Here is a 6,000-nt window from a genome sequence, read left to right as displayed (position 1 = left end):
GTACACCTCCACAAGGCTGGAAAGGGCTACGGGGAAATTGCCAAGCAGCTTGGTGAAAAAAGGTCCACTGTTGGAGCAATCATTAGAAAATGGAAGAAGCTAAACATGACTGTCAATCTCCCTCGGACTGGGGCTCCATGCAAGATCTCACCTCGTGGGGTCTCAATGATCCTAAGAAAGGTGAGAAATCAGCCCAGAACTACACGGGAGGAGCTGGTCAATGACCTGAAAAGAGCTGGGACCACCGTTTCCAAGGTTACTGTTTGTAATACACTAAGACGTCATGGTTTGAAATCATGCATGGCACGGAAGGTTCCCCTGCTTAAACCAGCACATGTCAAGGCCCGTCTTAAGTTTGCCAATGACCATTTGGATGATCCAGAGGAGTCATGGGAGAAAGTCATGTGGTCAGATGAGACCAAAATAGAACTTTTTGGTCATAATTCCACTAAACGTGTTTGGAGGAAGAAGAATGATGAGTACCATCCCAAGAACACCATCCCTACTGTGAAGCATGGGGGTGGTAGCATCATGCTTTGGGGGTGTTTTTCTGCACATGGGACAGGGCGACTGCACTGTATTAAGGAGAGGATGACCGGGGCCATGCATTGCGAGATTTTGGGGAACAACCTCCTTCCCTCAGTTAGAGCATTGAAGATGGGTCGAGGCTGGGTCTTCCAACATGACAATGACCCGAAGCACACAGCCAGGATAACCAAGGAGTGGCTCTGTAAGAAGCATATCAAGGTTCTGGCGTGGCCTAGCCAGTCTCCAGACCTAAACCCAATAGAGAATCTTTGGAGGGAGCTCAAACTCCATGTTTCTCAGCGACAGCCCAGAAACCTGACTGATCTAGAGAAGATCTGTGTGGAGTAGTGGGCCAAAATCCCTCCTGCAGTGTGTGCAAACCTGGTGAAAAACTACAGGAAACGTTTGACCTCTGTAATTGCAAACAAAGGCTACTGTACCAAATATTAACATTGATTTTCTCAGGTGTTCAAATACTTACTTGCCGCTGTATCATACAAATAAATAGTTAAAAAATCATACATTGTGATTTCTGGATTTTTTTTTTTAGATTATGTCTCTCACAGTGGACATGCACCTATGATGACAATTTCAGACCCCTCCATGATTTCTAAGTGGGAGAACTTGCAAAATAGCAGGGTGTTCAAATACTTATTTTCCTCACTGTATGTCTGTGATTGGCTACAATGATCAACGCTTCAAAAACATGTTGTCTTTGACGCTCTTCACCGAGCGCTTACACAGATGCACACGGGAGCGTTTTAAAGCTTGCATCTATCAGCGGATCCATTTATCAGTGGACATATTAGGGATCCGCTGATAGATGCCTGCTTTTAAACGCTCCCGTGTGCATCTGTGTAAGCGCTCGGTGAAGAACGTCAATGATGTCATTGTTGATCATTGTAGCCAATCACAGACATATATGTTGAGCGTGTCAACACAATGGCCAATCAGAGACATATATGTTGAGCACGTCAACACAATGGCCAATCAGAGACATATATGTTGAGGGCATCAACACAATGGCCAATCAGAGGTGTTTAAGAACCCATTCAACAGCGCTCAAAATGCTAGAGGGAAATGCTGGTATCATCACATTTTTAAATTTCAGTACCGACTTGTTACCGAAGTCAGTAGCTTACTTTGTGACTTTTTTTTTTTTTTTTTTTTCCTCCATGACTCCTCAATGCAACACATTTATCCTGGCAGTGTGAACAAGACAGTGTGTGTGTGTGTGTGTGTGTGTGTGTGTGTGTGTGTCAGTCAGTCAACCTCGAGATCACAGTCACACACTGTAAGCGAAAGCAGACGCTCTGACAGACAATGTCAAATGCATTCTATTTTGAGTTCTCCTTTAAGACTTTGTGGAATGGAATAACATTGATTATTCCAAAATGGTTAATGGTCGCTCTCTCAGTCAAACTGTGAACAATGTAAACACTCTTATCAGCCAAATGTATCAAACGAGGAATTACGGCAAGTTTCCGATAGAATCTGAATGGCTTTGGGTGGTTAAGGCTAAAATTTTGGACCGCAAGACGACCGCTGGAACATCGAGGGTCACAACCCGGACAAATCAAACCTACAGCAACATCTGTCAATAGACTTGAAAGTACTCGCAAGGGTTTTTGGTGGGATTTCCAGACATGTCGTAGTCCGTCGCAGATGCAAATATTCCCTCGCCTCTATCAGCTCTAGAGGCCGATTCACTCTGTCTCTTTCTACCGTCCTACCGTTTATTTTTGAATACCGAAGCCATGAGTGTCTCAGACAGCTCCGCAAATATTCCAAACACATATTGGACACATGCTCATACAGCCCCGTGCCAGTGTACACACCATGCGGCTCCTCACTATCTATCAACCCTGGCAGGAGCGCTACGACTGCAGGCTGGGAGATTTACGATAATCAAAGCTCATCTGAGATGGGGAGGGCTACCGATGATGGAAGAGGAGTCCCTAGGGTATCATACGGCTTCCTAGGCAGAAGCTAACACCATCCGTTTCCCTTCACAATATCTCTACTGCCTTCAGAGGGTGAATATGGATTTATTTTGTGGCAGTGATAATTATGTTAAGTGTTTGATTCCAAGTTATTTATTTTGACTTGTCACCCTGTTTCGGTTAAAAAATGCTACGCCCCATGACGCTTTGTGGGAATAACTTCCGTTAAACTGTAAACAACCAGTGAACTTTAGGCTCAATTTATGAACGCAATAAGCTTTAAAAAAGAAAACTGGGCACAATGCGGTTACATTATTCTACTCACCCTTCAACTATTGAATATTAAAAGAAAACTTAAAAGTGTAAAAGCATTAACAAATTACATTCAACAGACCTTATTTCACCCCAAAAGCTTAATTCTTTCCGTAGCAATGGCATGTTTAATATCACCCCAGACAGTAACCTAGTGTTGGCCCAGATCTGGCCCACATCTGGTACACGTGGATTCCACACGAACCAGATGTGGGCCGGATCTGGGCCGACACTGTGTTTCTGTCTGGGACTGTAGTAATATATGTGTATATTATGTAACATATGTTGCCTAAATAAAATAAAAAATCATTAACTTTAACATTAAGTGAGAATATTTCAAAGTGACAGATTTGACAGGTTTACCTTCTTCAGAAACAATCCAGTAAACACTGCTAATATGATTAGAACTGAAAGGGGGAGAGAATTACATTTTAAAGCATCCATATGAAAACAAACCTGCAAAGAGACGCGAGGACGTGGGGAGAAAAATGTGAGATTCTTTGTGCATTCCAGTTAATTATTAATGGGATATATCATAAATTAAATCAGGAGAACAGACCACAAATGTGAAATATATGTTGTCTTTTTTCATACCGTTACAGCGGAATTCAAAGGAAAAAATGAAATAATCAGGAGGAAAAGAACGCAGTGACTGAAAAGAGCTCTTGCCATAGATATTCTCGCAATACCCTGTCACATTAAAATACCAAACGTTACATTATTCTTTATAAGGAAATTTTACAGCTTATTCGGTCAAACTGACAGATAATGATTATAACCTTATAATTTGAAATGATTTGTTTCGCTCTTTTTGAGTGTAACTTTCCCAAACCGGAAGTGCCTCCCATAATTTTATTGAAAGACATGTTAATACGTCCACCAGATAAGATGCACACCAATTTTCAACTTCACAGATTATATACGGATATGGCATTATAAAGGATTGTCAGCTTGTAGTGCCCTCTATAGGAGCAATTTTTGATATAACTTGGTGTGCGTCCTCAAAATGCCCTGTGGTCTGTGTGTATTAAGTTTCGTTAAGGTTGGACATTGCTGTCAGGAGATATAGGTAAATTTGAGAAAAACTAATGATGCCACGCTGCTTAATTCACTAATAACTTTGCAGCACTTCAACAAATCAAAATTTCATCACCATCCCTTGCTTCTGTGTGACTATTTTGGTGAAGATCGGACCAACAGCCTATGAGAAGTTTTAAAAAGTTGTAAAAAATCCAAATGGTGGAAAAGTTTTATAAACTGAAATGAAATCAAAGATACAGTACATTTTGTAGGGCCTGACTCAAGGATTCAAGGGAAAAAAAAGTAATTTTGTTTCAAGACCTTCGGTGCTTGGACCCCTAATAATAAACATACAGTAGTTATGAACATACAATGTTCCCAAATTTGCATGTACACTCATTGTGCTAATGAATCATACCTACTTTTGTTTCAATAAAAACAAGCTGACATGTAGTTGCAAAGTTACTCTAGTCAGTAGGATGTCTGTTGGGGAGCATCAAAATAAAGTGTTACTAAAATTAGAATTGTTAGAATGGTTTCTAAGACAAAGGGTTCAAAAGTTATAACAGAGATTTAATTTTTTAACTGGTGGTGGCGCTATAGAGTTGGTCCTAGAAACCCCAAATTTGGTCAGGTTACTATTCAGGAAAGCCACAATCAGGGTGCCAAATTTAATAATTTTCCTATGTACGGTTCATAGGGGTGCCATATAATAAGAAAATAAGAAAATCAGAAGATACAATAGAGGGCTACAGATGCTTGACCCCTTATATAAACAATAAAATATGTTTAAAAAAAAGAAGAAAAAAAAAATAGAGATAAATCAAAGTGTGTAGGCAGTAATTGGTGAATGAACTTCATACAGTATATCCAGGCCAATAGGTGTCAGTTTAACATTTAAAACCACAGGTCCTATTGGGACTATAAGAGCCAGCTAAACTTAAGCTAAAACTTAAGGGGAGTTTCAAAATTGCACTTTGAAACCCTTTTTCAAAAGATTGCATTTTCAGGCCTCCAAAACGCCATTGTCGTGTAAACGAACGGCCAAAATGCAGAAAAAGTTTTCCATTTTTAGTTGAAAACGGTATTGTGTAGACACCCCCTTATTTTCCTATGGAGCTATAGCTGCTCCAGCTGAAAGAGTTCAAGCAGAAAAAGGAAAACTACTAGTTCTTTAGATATCCATAACCCAGTGCATCATGGGATCTCATCTCAAGACCACTAGTGAAGCGTCATCCAAAAGGACACAACCACAGCAACCTCTCAGTTTACATCTGATGCTCATGGCAAAGATAGCAGGGTTTCCAGTTTATGCTTATTGAGTGTTCAAGATTCAATAGCCATTGAGGAACAAACTGGTTTGTGTATCTCTGAAAGGCCAAATGTTCACATGTTTAGTCTGATAGCGGGTTTCAGTGCCTGGTATGTTACAATAGATTTTTCCAGAGTAACTGGGAAGCAAATAATCCACAACGCAACAAAGCACACCTCATGAATTTCCAGGCTGAGGATTTGAAGAATGCAAGGTTTCAGAGTTTCTCAGCTGGACCAATGACCCCCATCACCCTCTTCCTATCCTGAACAGAGTGTGTACTTAGACACTGTCCAAATGTTTAGTCTCATGTGCTTTATTCTACTGCCTTCCCTACAAATTGTTGCCAGTGCACATTTGAGACTTCGTTCAACACTCCTGTTTCCCCCTTCCTCCTGAAACCACTTTCTTCCTGAAAGCATTCCTCATGGAGTAGTAAAACAAATGACTTCAGGCCTTTCCTGCTGCCTCGCGCTTAGGCCTTATATGCAACCAAGCCAATTGAAAAGCATAGATGAACATGATTTATTTAGAATTTAAAGGGATAATTCACCAAAATGTCTGTTTTATCATCATTTACTCACCCTCAAGTTGTTCCAAACCTGTATTGTTTTCCTTAATCCATGAAACACAAAGTTAGGGAGAACATCCATGCTGCTCTTTTCCATACAATGAAAGTGAATGGTGATTCATACTGCAGAAAAGTGCCATGCAAGTAGTTTATATGACTTGTGTGCAATATTACAAGTCTTCGGAAGCCATACGGTGTGAGGAACAAACCGAATGCAAGCAAATATGGAGTTGGAACAAAATCAAGGTAAGTAAATTATTTCAATTTATGGGTGTACTGTTCCTTTAAGATTATAATTATATCACTTAAATTGT

Source organism: Abramis brama, assembly GCF_963993115.1.
Source record: "Abramis brama genome assembly, chromosome: 6".
NCBI lineage: Eukaryota > Metazoa > Chordata > Actinopteri > Cypriniformes > Leuciscidae > Abramis > Abramis brama.
Note: the sequence above shows the minus strand (reverse complement) of the source record.